This window comes from Pyxicephalus adspersus, chromosome 6 (assembly GCF_032062135.1).
Source record: "Pyxicephalus adspersus chromosome 6, UCB_Pads_2.0, whole genome shotgun sequence".
NCBI classification, from domain to species: Eukaryota; Metazoa; Chordata; class Amphibia; order Anura; family Pyxicephalidae; genus Pyxicephalus; species Pyxicephalus adspersus.
Genome location: NC_092863.1, coordinates 12922488 through 12940247, shown reverse-complemented (window position 1 = coordinate 12940247; position 17760 = coordinate 12922488). Strand labels below are relative to the sequence as shown.

The window sequence follows — 17760 nt, the reverse complement described above, 5'->3', positions numbered from 1 at the left end:
GTTAGTCACAGGTGTCCCCCACTTGCACCTACATTTTTGGTTTTGTACATCTCCCCATTCCAGAGGAATTGGGGTTCAAAGAAGGGGGATGTCATTGAACACACCCATTTGTACATGCCCCGTGGTAGATTTTTTTCACTGGTAGATTTTTTTCATTAGAACACCGGATAGGGAATCCTCCTCCTCTGCAGTGTCTTGGGAGGAAGGGGATCCCCCATCAGAGATCTCCCCGCGGCAGCCAAAGGGAGCCACAACAAGGAGGCTGAAGAGCCGCATGCGGCTCCGGAGCCGCAGGTTGCAGACCCCTGGCCTAGACAAAGCTTTGCCATCAAAATAAGGCCTATATTGGTAGCAGCATGTGTTTTCCTGGGTGAATAAATCTCTGTTTGTACATACCAATTATGCCAGCAGTTGTTTTGACTGATAAAAGATTATAGAGGCTGCCTTTCACTTTATAGCAGTAGTAAAAATAGATAAGATAGCAAAGCAAAGCTGCCTAAAAGACAGAATCAGCCCACTGATGAGTGCTAGCAACAGGATTGGCATTCTCACCACAGTAAAAGTAGTAGTAAAATACATGTCTTTAGAATTTCCTATTCATTTGGTCAGCATTGTTTGAAACAAATAAAACTGATTGTGTTAACAACCAGTCTTGTTCCAACATAGAATCAAAGGCTTCAAGTACTATTCTACATTTACATGTAGCAAACCAGAGCGGATGCTATCTCCCTGCTGTAGCTCACACCTCCCTTAACAAGAGCTGAAGTCAACACAGCTTGATCTAAGCCTGCTCCCACATATACATGAGAAGTGACAACTGCCTTCACACATTAGGGAAATGCACAAGCTAAGAAGTACAATCCAATTTGTGCAAATTATTAGAAAGCTGTTGCATAGAACACGAGAGCTTCTACGCAAGTATTTGGTCCCCACTAACTGGTTTACAGAAGATGGTACGTTTATGTCCAAATAAGTTTAATGTAAATTCCATACTAAATTAGCACAGCCTGCTTGGATTAGTTAGTATTAAGACTTAGAAGTGCAGAAGAAACAGGTACTTATAATCCTACTAAGAACGCTGCTATGGAATCCTTTCAAAAGAGAAATCTGGAGGATGCCATTGCTGATCCCCTACTATTGAAGCCAGTGAATCAACCAGACAGCAACTTGCATAGGACAGAAGACTATTCTATATATATTTGGGCCCATGATTAAAAAATGCTTTTAAACATATTGCCATTAAGAATGACACTTCAAGCCTTTTTCTGTCTGCATCAAATATGATGGGGGAAAAAATGAGGTAAGGCTTTATTGAAGTGCTCAGACTATTACTTTTATGCTATACAGCCTGACCAAAAGTCTAGACTGACCCTAAATCTGAAACATGAGGACAGGCAATAGAAAAACATTGCAAATAACCAGTCATCAATGACCACTATAATCTTATACAGAGAAAATGTGTTAGGTCTCTTTTGCTTAGTTTTCTAATTTAAGTCAAGAATTACATATTTGCATTGATCCATTACTAAATTCTTAACTTTGGTCTAATTCATAATGTATTTCATCACAATAAATCATTTGCAAAAGATTACAGTAGGGGATATTTGTGCATAAGTGTTGTGCAGTTTGAAGTGCACTACAACAGCACATGGTGCATGTCATATCTAAAATTCATGCATCAAACTTGTTTTTTATTAGATCTTTTATGAATATTTACTAACGAAAGTTGAACATACAGTGCCGTTCTGTTCTAAAGAGAGGGGCGAAAAAGCACCCTGCTGCGCTCTCCTCCCTTCACTTTCATTGCGGTCGTTCATTATCTGTCGTTCATGGATCCACCAGGACAGATCCACGAATGATCTCTGTACACATGTCAGGCCAAGAATCATCTGACATGTTTACATAGCATAACCCTTTGCCGAGTCAAAGAAAACATTTTCTTACAGCAAGTAATTTCCCTGGCCTACTAAGGACTTACCAAGGCACTCCAGCTCACCAATCATCTGACGTGTGTACATAGCCTTAAGAATCTTGTGTGAGAATTACAAGCAAACTATTGTATTAAATTCTAATCTACAATGAGACATGATGTGAGCCTCCATTGCTGGAGAGAATACTAGCTGTCTGCATGTACAGCTGGTGTTTTGCTGTCAGTGGATTCAGTCACACACATGGAACAATCATACAGATAACACAATTACTACACACCTGAGCTGTATACTCAGAAGAGATAAAAGACAGAGGATCAGATGGCAGCTTACACCATCTCTGATTTTTTAGTTTTTGTTTTTTTAAGTGATATAACCGATTGCAACCACTAAGCAGACCAATGGATAAAGAATTTTCATTGGCTGCCATGCTTAGGTGTAAGAACTCATTAGATCCTTGAATACACACAAAAGTCTCCAAAAGAGAAGCTAAAGAGATGAAGCAAAAACATTGCATATGTTTTTTTGCTGTAAGTCAAACGGTGCAATCAGCAAGCTTGCTCAATAGAAGAGAGAAACGCAATTACAAAATAAGCCACCTACAGACTGCATTCTGTTCCCAGAATCATTATCATCATCATTATTTTTCAGACCTTTGTTTTAAACAATCACAGGTGGAATGCTTCACACATTAGGCTTCCAATCAGGCCAGGTATGCTGCAAACAAAATGTGAAAAGACACTCTGTCCACGAACCCCTGAGACCCTATATGTCTGAATTGTAGATGAGAAGCAAATTTATAACTGGCCTTTAAATATTAAAAGCAGCCATATCAAGAAACACAGATATTCTGCAGTTAATAGGAATATTTTCCTTCCTGGCACAAGTTCATATTGCAAAGGAAACAAATAAAATGGCCACATCAACCGCACACTGATCATTTACATCAGTAGGTAAGGCCACAAAGCTCAGTTCCCATGCCTCAGCAACAGGGAATGGTGTGTAGTTTTCCTGAAAAGCAAATGGGAGTGTTACTGCAAGTAATCTGTAAAATTCCTTGAAATCATAGAAACTTCTCAGCATTCCTTCTCGTCATGCTAAGATTGGCATTCAACAAGTTGTTCCAAGCATCCTCAAAGGTGAGTTAATGTTTGTTGTTCTCTAAGACTGTTAACACCAATATCCATGTGGTAATGTGCATGACATTCATATGTAGGAATTGTTCGCATAAACTGTTTTGAGGTGGTTGAGAAAGTGATTTCCTGCTCATAAAATATTAATTAATTGCAAAACCCTCTAAATATAATCAAAACAAAAGACAGAATTTCTGCTCTGTAGGAGCTTACAAGAGACTGATACCAAATCAATTCTCAGTCTCAAGATGTTTGGTATGTTTTAATTCCAAAAAGTATAGTGATGGGATAAATTAGTTGTTGATGTCTGTTTCCACTGTGACGATTCACTCGCTCTAGTAGAAAACCAAAATTGACTATGAGTGAAAATTCAACATTTTAAATTATCACCAGAAAACGAACCCCATTCTAGATTACATGTCTTAGTACCTGAAATTGATTTGGTATCAGGCTCCTACACAACAGCACATAGTTTTGAAGATGGATGAGCAATACTGGGAGTCACTCAGGTGTCCTACATACAAATACATTTACAAGAAACATGTTGATAGAATGAGTAGAGGGATGACCTAATCAGTCTGTTGCTGTTCTTTTACTGTCTAATCTGCAGGCTGGGATGGAGAGAGGAGAGGGCTGTATTCATTCTACAGTCTACATCTATACCTGTGAATGTGATGGAATACCACGTGGCTGTGCTTAGCAAGTCTTAACACTCAACAGACCGAACGACTTCTTTTCTGAAAGGTAAAATGGCATTTGTGTTTGCTTGGATTTTAACTTGAAAGCAGAACTTCATACAAAACAGAATTAACCCTTGCAGAGCTCCCCCTGTTAAAAAGAAAGGCATTATTCCTTGTTCCCCCCCCAGCTGCTGACACCATTTCACACTTTCCAGTGTTCTGGGATGTTAGAGAACTTTAGATGTATGTGATGGCATTGGAGAGACTGTATTTTCCTCTACCTATAAATAAAACAAGCATTTAACACTTGCAGTGCAGAAAGGCACCAACATTAAGGAGTAACATTTGTTTTCACAGGAGTTTTACTATAAAGCAATTTTTCCTTTGCTAATGTTTAATGAACTTGGAGTCAAACATTAAAAATCATGGAAAATTGTTTTGAATGAAACCGGAGAGGATGGAGGACAGTGTCTGTCCTGGTCAGCTGCAGTCTTCACTGTACCATGAAGGATTTGTGTCCTCTCTCCTGTCAGCCAATCACACAAGCCGGCTTATATGATTGGCAGAAGAGAGGGCACAGACCCTTCCTGTCACTGCAATAGTTGTGGCCAGATTAAAACAGCCCATGGCCTGGTCCTAGTCTGCAGCCTTGTGGTTGGGAAACCCCCACTGTATAGTATTGCCCTTTGCTACATCCCTAGGTTGGATGTTGCCCCAGCACAACCAGTATTTAGATACTGCCAGTACAGGAGAAGACTTTGCCATGCAAAGAGATAGGGGTGTTCTAGATTCTGTTTCTGAAGTAGTAAAATTTTCATGGTAAGGAACATGAGTAAGCATTGTTTATGGAAATGAAAAACACTGCATGAATGCATACTGGTTATTATCCGTCTTTTCTACTGAAGTTGTTTTGTGACAAGTTCTTATTAAGAACTTAAGATGAGTACCACTAATGCAGATAAAATAACATACTAAAAACTAATTTTGTACAAACTTTTATCCTGACAGAAACAGATTTAGGTGAAAACTCTCTCAGCCATGCCTCAAAAACATTAACAGACTGAAATTACCTTGTTGAAATTAATTACACTTGAAAGGGATTTAAAATGAATGCTGCTTCTTCTGCATGCATACCATTAGCAGATGAAATGGGTAAAAAAAAAGGGTGGAGTGTCCATATAGTCACTGGCAAAATAAGGCGAGGATCCAAAGGTAAAAGTTAAAAAGAAAGCTGTGATTTTATGAACTTTATTTAATAATTAAAGCCAACTATTGTTTGACTTTTAGAGACACACACTCTGGCAGGAGTAATATTGCAGAAAGGGACAAGCGATCTCCCTTCTGAAATCTCCTCTACCTGTGTGATTGTTTCGGATATCTGTCACAAAGTAGAGCTGCACATGCGCAGCCTCAACTTTGGATGTCAGGATACCGGCAATCCCAGCTTCCCCTGTGTGTGCTGGGAATAAATAAACTATTGCATGCGTGCTTGAGAGCTACTTCATCCAGTTCTGCCCAATCAAGATAGTCAAAGATTGTTTTCTGGGCCAGAAGATACAAGGAACGGGCACAGGTAAGTTTTGTGGGGTTAGTTCCACCCTAAAATGTTGCTTCATTAAAATACACTTCTGTTTTGATAAACTTTTCATTTAGGGATGTGGAAATATAGACCAAATCTAAAATAATATGCTCTACAGGGAACTATTACTGTTGTTGGCCAAAAAAATAAATAAATACACAAACACATTCCATAAACCTGAAAAAAAACATGAAAACTAAATATTCAAATAAATATTATTATTCTGAGCAGATTTTTATGTTTTAAAAATTCAGTAAAGGAAATTATGATGCAAACATATTTGGCTATTGGCATACATTCACTAAACATTCTCTAAAAGATATAGAAAAATATAAATTGCACCACTTCCACTTGTTTAATTGGCATAATATTTGTATACACATTTCATGTTTAATTCAAGTATTATTTGAATGTCACACATGTAGTATGCAAAAAATAATTTTAAGAAATCTATACACCCTTGTTCCATTCATAGAAAAATCAAGTGTGCCGGCATTGTAATTCATATCCACATAGTAAGAAAGTGAAGAATGCTGACAGCTCTGGGTAAACATGTAGGCCATTCCATCCAAGTACAAAAACCTAGAAGAGATTCCCAGGGTGGCAGAAGCTAAGGGTCACACAGAAAGCTATACTCAGCTGACACATGTTCATTGCCACATGCAGCGTCCCTGGTTCCTTCTCTTTAAAGAATAAGCATTTGCACCTAATTCAATGCACCACATCCACGTTTCCTTATTCTGTATATCACAGATCCTTAATGACTGGTTTAGTGTTATATTGGAGTTCATATATGTTCCTTTCTACCTTTGCACATTGTGAACCCACACTATTTCAGAATAAAGTTTTGCATCCAATGGGTACACATAACACATTATGAGAGGATAAGGCAGGTCAGTGCATATCCATATGTCATATAGTAAAACATTCATACATAATACTGCAGAGCCCCACACATGATTACACAGCACTGCAGAGCCCTGACCACTTACATTAAAGCAGCCTTAACACATGGAAAGTAGGCATGCGGTAGTAAATACTGAACATTTCTGTAAATGTTTAACACACAAAATATGCACTGTGCAGTCAATTATCATGGCTTTTCCGCATAATTCAACAGCCACAGTATTGCTATTACACCCAGAATAAAGCATGCACCCTGCACACTATGGTTTCCTAACTACCATACAGAATAATTATAGGTTCATTGTTATAGAATATGGGACTTATGACAAGTGACAGCTACATTGCATAGTAAGATGTGTCTTTCTACACGATGCACCTTCACAAGCCTTGCTGTACAGTACAGGCAAGCCATAATGATATCTTAAAAGGGCCCTGCCGTGTACAGCTGCATACAGTATGGCAGAAGCATGATCCTTTCCATACACTGAGCTATGGCTAAGGATTGATTATTGATCAGAATAAACAGGCAGATCAGCATGCAGAGAACACATGCCCAATGCTCAGCAGCTCGGAATATTCATACTATGATATGCTCTCACCTGCCAGTGCCTTCCTTACACGTCTCTTCTCGCAGCTCTTCCAGCCTCTTCCCCAGGCCGGCTCCCTCCGCAGAACGGGAACCGGCCCTGGCTGTGTGACAACCCCCCACCCCTCCTCCTGGACCCTCCCAAAGCCCCAGGCTGCAGTCACTCCCCCCGGAGTCTCGCCTCACCTCCGCTAGCTCTCGGTTCTGTATCCCTGGCCCGGGCGCGGCGACCGACCCTGGCAGACTGTGTGACCACGCCCACTGCCTTATTTCATATGCAGAAACCGTGCACTGTAACCACGCCCTCTTATTATCTATTCATTAGACATAGACACACTCAGGTCACAGCTCAGCTTTTTATTTATTCATTGTAAGGTTACCTGCACCATGCTGCTTCCATTCATGTCGGTGCTGGCTCATGGCTAAATATAGCTGATTTATTCTACTGTACAGTAACACTAAGCATACACTATTCCTATATATTACGCAATAATCTCTTCATGGATTTTTTATTCAACGTAATAGTTGCTTGCATTCAACTACAGTTATTTAAGATAATGGGCCTGATTCATTAAGGTCTCCAAGACTGGAGAAGATACATTTTCATCAGCAAACCTGGAATGGGTTTCTTAAAAGTTGTTTGTGATCTGTTATCAAATCTTTTCAACCCTGGACCAGATCCATTCCAGCGTCACAGAGTGTATCTCCAGCATTGGGGAGATTTAATAAATCAGGTCAACTGTATTTGCTCAATACTTGATGTGTATTAAAAAAACGATTTTTGACCAAATTCCATGTAATGTCTTGGCGTCACCTTTGATTCTGCCCTCTTATTTACCCCTCATATTCAGAACATTTCCAGGTCCTGTCACTTTCACCTACGTAACATCTCCAAAATCCACCCCTACCCATCCCCTGGGACCACCAAACTCCTTGTACACACTCTTATCTCCCATCTGGACTACTGTAACATCCTCCTCTCTGGTATTCCACTATCCCGACTCTCTGCTCTACAACCTATTATGAATGCTAGATTGTAAGCTCTTCGGGGCTAGGTCCTCTCCTCCTGTATCACTGTTTGTATTAGTCTGTCATTTGCAATCCCTATTTAATGTACAGCGCTGCGTAATATGTTGGCGCTATATAAATCCTGTTTATTAATAATAATAATAATAATGCTGCAGCCAGACTCATCCTTCTCACCACTCCTCTTCTGCTGAATCTCTTTGTAGTTCTCTTCATTGGATTCCATTTCACTTTAGAATCAAATTCAAGCTCCTGTGCTTTGCCTTCAAATACCTCCACAGTTCTTGTCCCACTTACCTTTTTTGCCTGGTAAAAAAAAATACTCCCCCAGCCGCTCTCTTCGCTCCTCCAATGACCTACTAATGACTTCCTCACTCATAACCTCATCACACACACTGCTACAAGACTTTCCTAGAGCAGCCCCAATTCTCTAGAATAGTCTCACTCATCCTATTCAGCTTGCTCCTACTTTCTGCTCATTTAAAAGAGCACTTAAAACCCATTTTTTCAAACTTGCCAACCCACCTTCTTCTGTTTTTTGAAACCGTCACTACTTCCCACCATTCCATATCCCCCCCTCCTATTGTGTGGTACTTCCCCCCACCTCCTAGATTGTAAGCTCTTTGGAGCTAGGTCCTCTCCTCCTGTTTCACTGTCTGTATCTTTCTGTCATTTGCAACCCCTATTTATTGTACAGCGCTGTGTAATATGTTGGCACGATATAAATCCTGTTTATTAATATTAATAATAATAATCAGCTGAAAATATCACATACACCATACGGCTATCATGACTAAAGGTTGTGCACATGGCACCAGGTACTGTCCAAGGTTTTCTATTCTTCTACTGATCCTTTAATTATTTAACATTGTGCTGGACTCCAGCCATCATGTGTCACCATTATTTCTTTTGCATTCAATAAGATTTTATTAGGAATTTTCAGTAAAACTGAAACATTCGATATGAATATTTCACCATTATTTCAATTGCTTTTGACCAATTTTGCAGAAGCAAAGCTGAGGTTAAAGCAACAGAATTGGAGATTTGCAAACAATGCAAAAGCATAAGCAGCAATCACTCAGTTCTGAGATGAGTAATTTAAATATTTGATTGATTTCCTTTTTCTGACTGTAAAGGCACAAAGGAGTTCATTCATTCCTAGCCCACACAGGGGAACCCGGGATTGCCAGGTCCAAAGCTGAAGCTGTGCATGACCAGTTCTACTTTTTGACAAATATCCAGGGTAATCAGACAGGTAGGAGAGATTATTGCAAAAAGGGGCATCCCCTGTCCCTTTCTCCAATAATGACCTCCCTGATTGTGTATTCCTAAAATTTGCCATAATTGCTGTCTAATCTCAGCTTTCTCTACCTGTGGATCCTCACTTTATTATGCCAATAACTATATGAACACTCCACCCTTTCCTTTTATACCCATGGCATGCATGCAGAAGAGGTGGCATATATACCATAAAGAAGTGTTTCTCAAGCTATGAACAATTTCTGATTCTCAGGTCAGTTTAACTGACACCAATAATCTTTTTGGCTATCTGTAAGGATGACATTCTTCCCATAGACTGGCAAGGTAATTTACTGAGATCAGTGGATTTATTAAAGTAGGGGTTGAGAAACACCGACTTAGAGTATGTAAACCCAACTAATAAACAATACAAATATTTACACATTAATGTAATTTCAAAAGTCATGTTTTAAATAAGCATCCTTTAAAAAAAATAATACCTGCTGGTCCAGCTTTGAAGGTCCCTGTTCAGAAATGTGCAGTTATGGATTGATGATGTTTCGTCTCCATCTTCCAATTCTGCTCCTGAGTTGTCACAATGCCACGTGCCCTTGTGGTAGAGATTTTTTTCTGTGACTGTTGCCATCAGGAAGCTGGTCAAAAGCATGACATACTGCTGCTTCTAGATATTTGTGTTTAAATATACCTATGTACAGTATGTATGCACAGGATGGGTGGATGGATGGATGAATCTATCTATGTTGGATATATGTACATGTGGATATAGGTATGTACAGTATGTATGACTCTTTGTATGTACACATGCTGTTTGTATGTAGACGGTAATTGACTGTACAGGTGTCCGAGGAGAATAGTAGCACTAGGATGAAAGAAAAAAATACAATAGTAAAGAAGTCAACTTATAATAAAGAACAAATAATGATCAATTGTTTATATTATGCAGCACTTACTAGTTTGGTGCCTGTTGTCTAACTAGCACTGTTCTAATGTAGTCCTAATACAGTAAGACCCAAACATATCACCCAAAAAAAAACAAGCAGTATTATGCATATGCAGGGAGGATATCAATAATTATATTTGTAGCCTGTCTGAATTTGGGTTTATGCAGGAATATCAATTAATCTTCTAATCACCTAAGGAAAAATACATCCAGAGAACAATTTTTTCTAACTGTAAAATGTAATTGAAAAAAAACTTACAAGTGGATTGTTCGAATGTTTGCAAAACTTAAAAAGCACAAATTCAGCTAAAATCTATCTCTTTAGTGGTAAACAGAATTTGAAGTGTTGGAATCTGTGCCAGATTTAGGGCTGACAGGAAGGGATCTAGTCTTCTATTGTATTTACAATGCCAACTGCAATTTCCTTTATGAAATTTAGTATTCTGTATTTATTTTAATCATTGATATGTTTACTTGTATTTTAAAATATGTTTCCTTTTCACTTAAAAACTAATACCCATTAATTAAAAATAAAAGTATTTATTGTATGCCCAATATATTTCAGAACATCATACAGTCTGTTTATAAATGAAAGTATTACAATTTCTTTGTAATAAACAATTGATTTCTATCAACTTTTATGCAATGCTTACGCTGGCGAATTTCTCTTTAACTGCAATGCTTGGATGACAGGATCTTTTACTTTCACCTATCCAGCTTTTACCCTCTGTTATTGGATTACTGCTTCTTACTAAAGTTTAAAAAGAAATTCAGGACAACTTACAAACAACCTATTTACATTAATAAGGCAGCTCATAGGAGAAGTGGATGTTATGATCTAAGCATACTGCACATTACTTTTCAGTTGTTTCCAAACCTTACCATAGATCTAACTCCTTTAAATAAAATATCACATAAGTTTTACCCTATAAATGTACAATCCATTGTTTACTTAAAAATGGATCTGAATAGCAGTACATGCATAACTTTCTTTTGCTACCCTGTCATTCTGTTCAGCCACTAAGTGAATATAATCATGTATAAAAGTCTCTGAAATTGTAATTTGCATGGAGATATTTTACCCACGTGACAAGGCTGATGCTTGTTGATTCGTCCAGTGAGCCACATGTTGCTTCATACAAACAAAAACCAATGTGGGGTAGGGGATGCCATTTCTGACCCAGTTTTAAACATATCCAGGTTTCCTGGTTGGTGTTCTGTCCCTTTAATCCCTTCTGAAACCTCACAGAATGAATATACAGCTCAAGTGTTCAGTAATTGTGTTATCTGTATGACACCAAAACATCAGATTTACATCCAGGCAATAAGCATTCTTCAAAATGGGTTCAGCAATGGCATTTTACATAATCTGTCAGTGATAGGGCTGCTGTTGCTTTGTCCTAACTACACTGCCTCTGCTGAACTGGAATTCTTAAGCAGTGTTGTGTCCTATTTAGTTTTCTGCCACTATAAAATACTTGTTTTACTTATCTCTATAACATAAGGGGATGTGTTCTGTAGTCCAAAGGGGATAGCAGAGAATGACAAAACTTCTTAGAATGTTTGTGCTGCAAAGGCAGTGTTTCAGTTTCATTTATCAAGTACTTTTCTGCGCATGCTGCATTAAAAAAAAAAAAAAAAAAAAAAACGAACAATGGGGAATTGTGCATGCAATGCAGAGATACAGATTGCATAATATGTTTTTTTTTCTGTTTTGCCTTAAAAAAAAAATAATCTGGTAATCTGGCATGGTTCTGTAACATGTTTGATTGCATTAGGCCTGAGCACAGCCATACAGGTCTATTCAAGAATAACCCACAGATATTACATGGTCACAAACAGTTAGGCTAGGGGACTTGTCATTTAATGTGCAATTTTAGTATCGTATTGCACCCACCTAGTTTACGGATGTATTTATTGCAGGTATAATGTTTTGAAGGCTCTGTTCATAAGGATTTGTAAAACATGTTTTCTTTAAATCTGATAAAGAAATCTGTGGGGGAACAAAAGGTTTTCTGTACTTGGACAAGACAGCTACGAGATTTAGAGTTTTCTTTCTGCACAACAGAAAGACCTATGAGGTTTGGAATGCTTTCTGTTTAAAAAAGATGCCAGTAATATTTGAAATTCTCTAGTTGATGAGGAGACCTCAAATATATAGAATTTTCAAAACCTGGAAAGGAGGAATTGTTTGGTTTGGATATTGCACATAGCAAAATTACATTTTCAAAGTTAAAAAAATGTCTACATATATAGTTTGGGAGAACACAAAGTATAATGATTCTTTCAATATGTGAAGATCAGGGCCAGATTTACCCTTTGCCTTTTAAGGTTTTTACACATTATCAAAATATCCTAAACCAGGTTAGCACAACAAAAACAAGAACATGTACTTTTTTAAAGAAAGTATAGTTACAATAGGGCTAAAATTTGTGCCCCTACAGTAATTAAAATTAGGTTCTGTTTACAGAAAAAATAGTCTGCAGTTTTAGGACTCTGCACATACATGAAGGCTAGTGAAGCATATTAAAGTTTCAAAGCAAACAAAAATATAATCTGAAAAAGAATTCTGTTTAAAAAAAAGAATGTTACACATTTTTCATTTTATCTGAGCCACTTAAACGTCATCCCAATGGGTGTGTGATAAGTGAGCTGCTTCACAGAAGAAATGGCAGGGGCACGTGTCACCACCACTGATTAATGGCCTTGAATAAACCACAAGACCAAATCAATTGTTCCGGCCAGTAGGGAAAAAAGCACAATAGTTTATACACTGCGCAATGGCACAGGCCAATTGCCCCTGTCACTGCCTGTCTTCTTCATTTTATTTAGTGCCCATGACAGCTTGCTGTGGCCCTTAATGTCCATTTCTGCCTGTTTTCACATCTTTGTCTCTCGGGCACAATACTAATGAGGTTACATTTCCACATTCAAAATAAAAAACACCACTATAATTGACATGATATATATCACCCTAGGCAGACAAGAAGAAATTGCAAACTGCACACCTAACAAGTCACTGGATATGAAATATTTAGAGATTTGACACAAATACCAGAAATTTTATTCAAAAACAGTTAACTTTGGCCAGGTTTGGGGATCAATATAAATGCGTATATACAGCCGGCAAATGGTGATTTATTAAAGAGAACCTGTAAAGCTAGAATTATTTACTTTACTCAAAAACATGGAATTAAGCATTCAGCAGCTGGAGTGCAAAAAGTTTGAAATGCCATTCTGCAAGAGTAAGCATGACAGTCTGGACACTGGACAAGTGCTACGCAGCAAGAGCTGACTATTTTTATTTATGTGTGGATATAAACTAAAACACATTGAGGTTCCATCAATTCTCTGCAATGATCATCATATGACCAGGTGCTGTCGGCAGACATCTCCATGCACAGTCCTACGATAAAAGATTGTTCAGCATTTATTTCAATTGTTCCAAGGCCCTTCAAACATATTGAGTCAAGATATACATGTTAAATTGTTGAAATCTCTTAAATTCACAGATGACATAACTAAAACCCATACTGAACAAGGAAAACCCTAATAGGTTAAGTGAAAACAACAAGTGTATAGAAGCAGACTGCAGAAGTAAAGATCAAAGTGAGGGAGCCAAAGCTACGTACACACTTCCAATTATTATCGTCGGAAAACGAACGACGAACGTTCCTGCACGATATACACGAACGATCGTATAGCACCGATCCTGCACATAGAGGTAACGACACGATCGTTCGTAGATATTGTACACACAATAGATACGATCATTTAAGCGATAGAGGAACTATGTGCACGACAGGAAAGTGAACGGACGTTCGTTCATCACGCATGCTCTGAACATGGACGATCAACGAACGACCGTACACACGAACGATGTTCAACGATCGTCGTCCAATCCGATCCGCCGGTCCGGTCGTTCGTTTCCAGCGACTTTCCTCGTTCGTCGGCGTCGTTGGTTACTTTTTTACGAACGATTTTTTGCCCAATCGATCATTCGTCGTTCGATTGGAACGATAAAAATTGGAAGTGTGTACGCACCTTTACACACTGCACTACAGATATTTAATCTCATCAAGCATGCTCATGTGATACCCAAAGTAGGAAGAACAATAGATGACAGATTACATTTACCAGGATCCATAAATTCTAGTGGAAACCATGTGTCTACATAATAAGAAAAGAAACTCATATTCTTAAGAAGTAGGTGGTTAAAATTTTAGGATCTTTCTGTTATCAAAAAAACTAAAAATGCAAGAGAGATCTTGGTTGTGACTGTAGGTGCACAGCTACAGCCAAGTATAACTACATGATGAGTTTTGGATTTGTAACGTTCCAATAATGCTTATAATTTACACCATTTGACATTGCTTTAAGAATTTGCATTGTTTTATTTTTAGTTTAGTTGGGTTTAAAGTAAGTCTGTTGTATGCACATATAGGACAAACAGTTTTAGGTTGCTTCCCCCAACTCCCAGCCCCACATTTTATGTTTGTCCCCTCCAGTCTTCTCCCAGGAGTGGGAAAAGACACCCTAGGAAAGTTATGAGTTGTTCAAATAATCTATGGGTCCATCCCATGTGAGATTATTGCTGTTTAATGACACGGCAGGAATTATCACATGCACCCCATGTTTGTGTTGCTGGGGAAAAAAAGCATTAAAGCAGAATTTGTTTTGATAGGTGAATTGAGCTGCAAAACATTTGCAGCACAAATCAGCAATGCTCTAATGTCTCTCAATGTCGATATTGCAACTCCCTAGTCCTCCAAATACCCTTAGCAGAGGGGGTAATGTGAGGATTTTTGAAAAGCAGATTTATTTTAAGGCCTATGGCTCAAAAACACTTGCAAACGACCAATAAGGAGAATGTGTTTTTACTGACAGCGGCAACGTGAAAAAAGCAGCATGAGACCAATAATTAAAGCATTACATTAAACAAAGTGCAGGGTGGTGCAGGTCTCATCTACTAAATATGAGTTTTTTTTGGTGACATGACTCCAATAAGTTATGTGAAAGTCACAATGCCAAACCTTTGTCTCCAAGAGACCTAATAAACCATGGGCAATGTTACCATGTTGATTGAATTGACCATTTAGTACATATCTGCCAGTTAGCCCTTGGATCTCTAGTGGTAATTTCAGCTATGTTAACGCTAATAGAATTTGATGATAATGACTCATGTTCCCTGGCTATTTAGAGACTGTTTCATATTGTTCTTATCAACTGTCTGATTCTATATTTCAATGTGATTTTGGCCTCTGAACACAGGAAGCGTTACAAAGCCTAAACTTGCAACCACATGGATAGCAGTTGCTAGGTAACCAGATAAGAGATGCTGGTTTGGAAAGGATTCCCAAGTGATACAGGTATCCTATCTCATTGCTGGTTGCTATGGTGATGAGGGCAATGGAGACCAAGGATACACAACCTTAATTTTTTAACAATTTTTTCACAGATTTATAGGGTGGATTGGATTACAGATGGAAAACGCAGGAAAATGAGAAGCATTAATGCATGCAAAGCATTGATATGAAGAAGTGAATAGATCATAGGTATGTAGTGATTAGATTACAGTAAGAAAGCAAACAGGGAACATATGATGAGAAACAGTATAAAGAAGAAGATCATGGATGTGTATATGTGTGTGTATATATATATATATATATATATATATATATAATTTTATTAATATTATTAAACAGGATTTTTATAGCGCCAACATATTACACAGCACTACATTAAATAGGGGTTGCAAATGACTGACACAGGAGGAGAGCACCCTGCCCTGAAGAACTTACAATCTAGTAGAGTGTGTGTGTGTATATATTTGTGTGTGTGTATATATATATATATATATATAATCTATCTGTGCCATAGTAAATAAAAAGGTCAAAATGATTAATGATACCAGCATTCTAGGTCTTCATTGTCATGGGTTCCATGGGAAACAGATCTAGAATATCTATCTATAGGAATGCTATAATAGACAAGATTGTATCCTGGAATCTTGAGCTTTACTTTGAATGATGAAGGCAGTGGAAGTGACATAAAAAAGGAAAATGTTTCTCCAGTGTGTGACTATAAGTGACTGATCCTCACAGCAAGACGGCTATTACTCTGCATGGCTGATATCACCAGATGCTCTCTAGTTGCATTTCACAGCAGAGGCTAACTCAGATTTGGAACAAACATAAAACTACCACATATAGTAACACAACGTGTGAAACAAAATCATCAATAATATTTATGGGTTAATACACGATCAACCAAACAATACAATTAGGTAACATAAACTCCCCTAAATTTTGGGAACCTTAAAGGAGGCAAATTAAAAAAATTACTTTAACTATATTCATCTGACACTTAAAATACAAATATGCAATTTTACAAAATGTGGTAATTAACTCCTACCTTAGGTTGACTTTGGTGGTAAGTTGGGAGGGAGGGGTGTTCTTAATTTCCATAATTGACCAAAGTAAAATCAACTACTAATGCAGAAGTCCACCAACTGGAAATACTTTAAACTGCTGGTCCAAAAAACAAGGTAATCTACCAGATGAAAGACCCAGCAGGCAGCCCATGCAATCAGACAAAAAGAGAAGTTCTTTTTTTACAATATTTTAAATAAATTTACCCATAAGCAGAGAAGCTAGAACGCAATAAGGTAAGAAAATCAAACTGTATCCCTTCTATTCTTGGTTATACCATAGGAGTACTTATGCTGGTAATGCTTATGAAATTAAAGTTTACAATACAATAAGCAATGAGTACAATATGGCAAGAAATTGGATAAGATGAGATCAGGCACAACATACTGCAGGCACATGAGTTCATCTCAGACATGGCTGCTTAGAGAATTGAGATAGCAGGAGATTCTACAAATCTCTACAGTGGAAAAATACCATTTTAAACATGTCAAACAAGGGCCCAAACTATTTTACTGCATGAAGGCCCACTGAAGTTTGTCTATCAATATTATGGAAGCAAACGTATCACTAAATACAGGAAAGCAGTCTTCCAGTGATAAAGTGTCCCTGTTTATTTACATTTTCAGTGAAAGGCAATTAAATTTAGGATATATTCTCTGGACCGTTGCTGGGCACCATACATTTCCTCTACTCTTGTCCATCAGCATCAGTCAAACTACCTCATGCCTCATCGGCGCAATTTCCAATTAAAAATGGTGCGCGGCAGGGGTGTGCCTTACCCCCCCTGCTATTTGTGCTCAGTATCGCACCATTTGCTGAGAAGATCCGCGCCAATACCAATATTCAGGGAGTACTAGTAAAGGGCTCCTCCTACAAAATCTCTTTATATGCAGATGATGTACTTTTAACTTTGATGCAGCCTCTTACCTCCCTCTCGAACTTATGGGCTGAATTGCACACCTTTGGTACTGTTCTTACCCAAGCTACTCTATTTATTTGAGACCCTTCTGGTCAGGGTTATTGTTCTGACCCTGAAAAAACTACGGGCTGGCTTTTTGAATTTTATTTGGGCATATAGGAGACATTGTCCAAGACAGTGGTTTGTACACCCAAAGATCTGGGTGACCTTGGGGCCCCGGATCTTATTAAATACTATATAGCGGCCCACCTTCGATTTCTGCCCGCATGGACCAAATTGTTTTCCTCCAGTGTCTGCCGGGAGATAGAGGAGGCCTGGCTCGCCCCTCTGCACCCCAATGTTATGCTATGGAGTTCTTCACTGCTACTGACA

At 38.2% G+C, this 17760-nt stretch overlaps 2 protein-coding genes and 1 long non-coding RNA gene across 5 annotated transcripts in view; 1 reads left to right on the top strand and 2 right to left on the bottom strand.

Annotated features, from left to right (window-relative positions):
- The window catches only part of TANC2 (tetratricopeptide repeat, ankyrin repeat and coiled-coil containing 2), a 251599-nt gene extending 244684 nt beyond the window's left edge, over positions 1-6915 (bottom strand). For 2 of the 3 annotated variants that reach the window (XM_072414605.1, XM_072414608.1), the window contains exon 1: positions 6826-6915. The gene's annotated coding sequence lies outside the window, so the exon portion shown is untranslated. The remainder of the gene's footprint in view (positions 1-6825) is intronic. The other variant, XM_072414607.1, reaches the window with a different exon arrangement.
- The window catches only part of MARCHF10 (membrane associated ring-CH-type finger 10), a 47337-nt gene continuing 32432 nt past the window's right edge, over positions 2856-17760 (top strand). The window contains exons 1-2 of the mRNA XM_072414615.1: positions 2856-3067; positions 3672-3805. The gene's annotated coding sequence lies outside the window, so the exon portion shown is untranslated. The remainder of the gene's footprint in view (positions 3068-3671; positions 3806-17760) is intronic.
- LOC140333153 (uncharacterized) overlaps positions 9720-17760 on the bottom strand; it is a 43016-nt gene continuing 34975 nt past the window's right edge. The window contains exon 4 of the long non-coding RNA XR_011921298.1: positions 9720-9957. This is a non-coding gene — a long non-coding RNA (uncharacterized lncRNA). The remainder of the gene's footprint in view (positions 9958-17760) is intronic.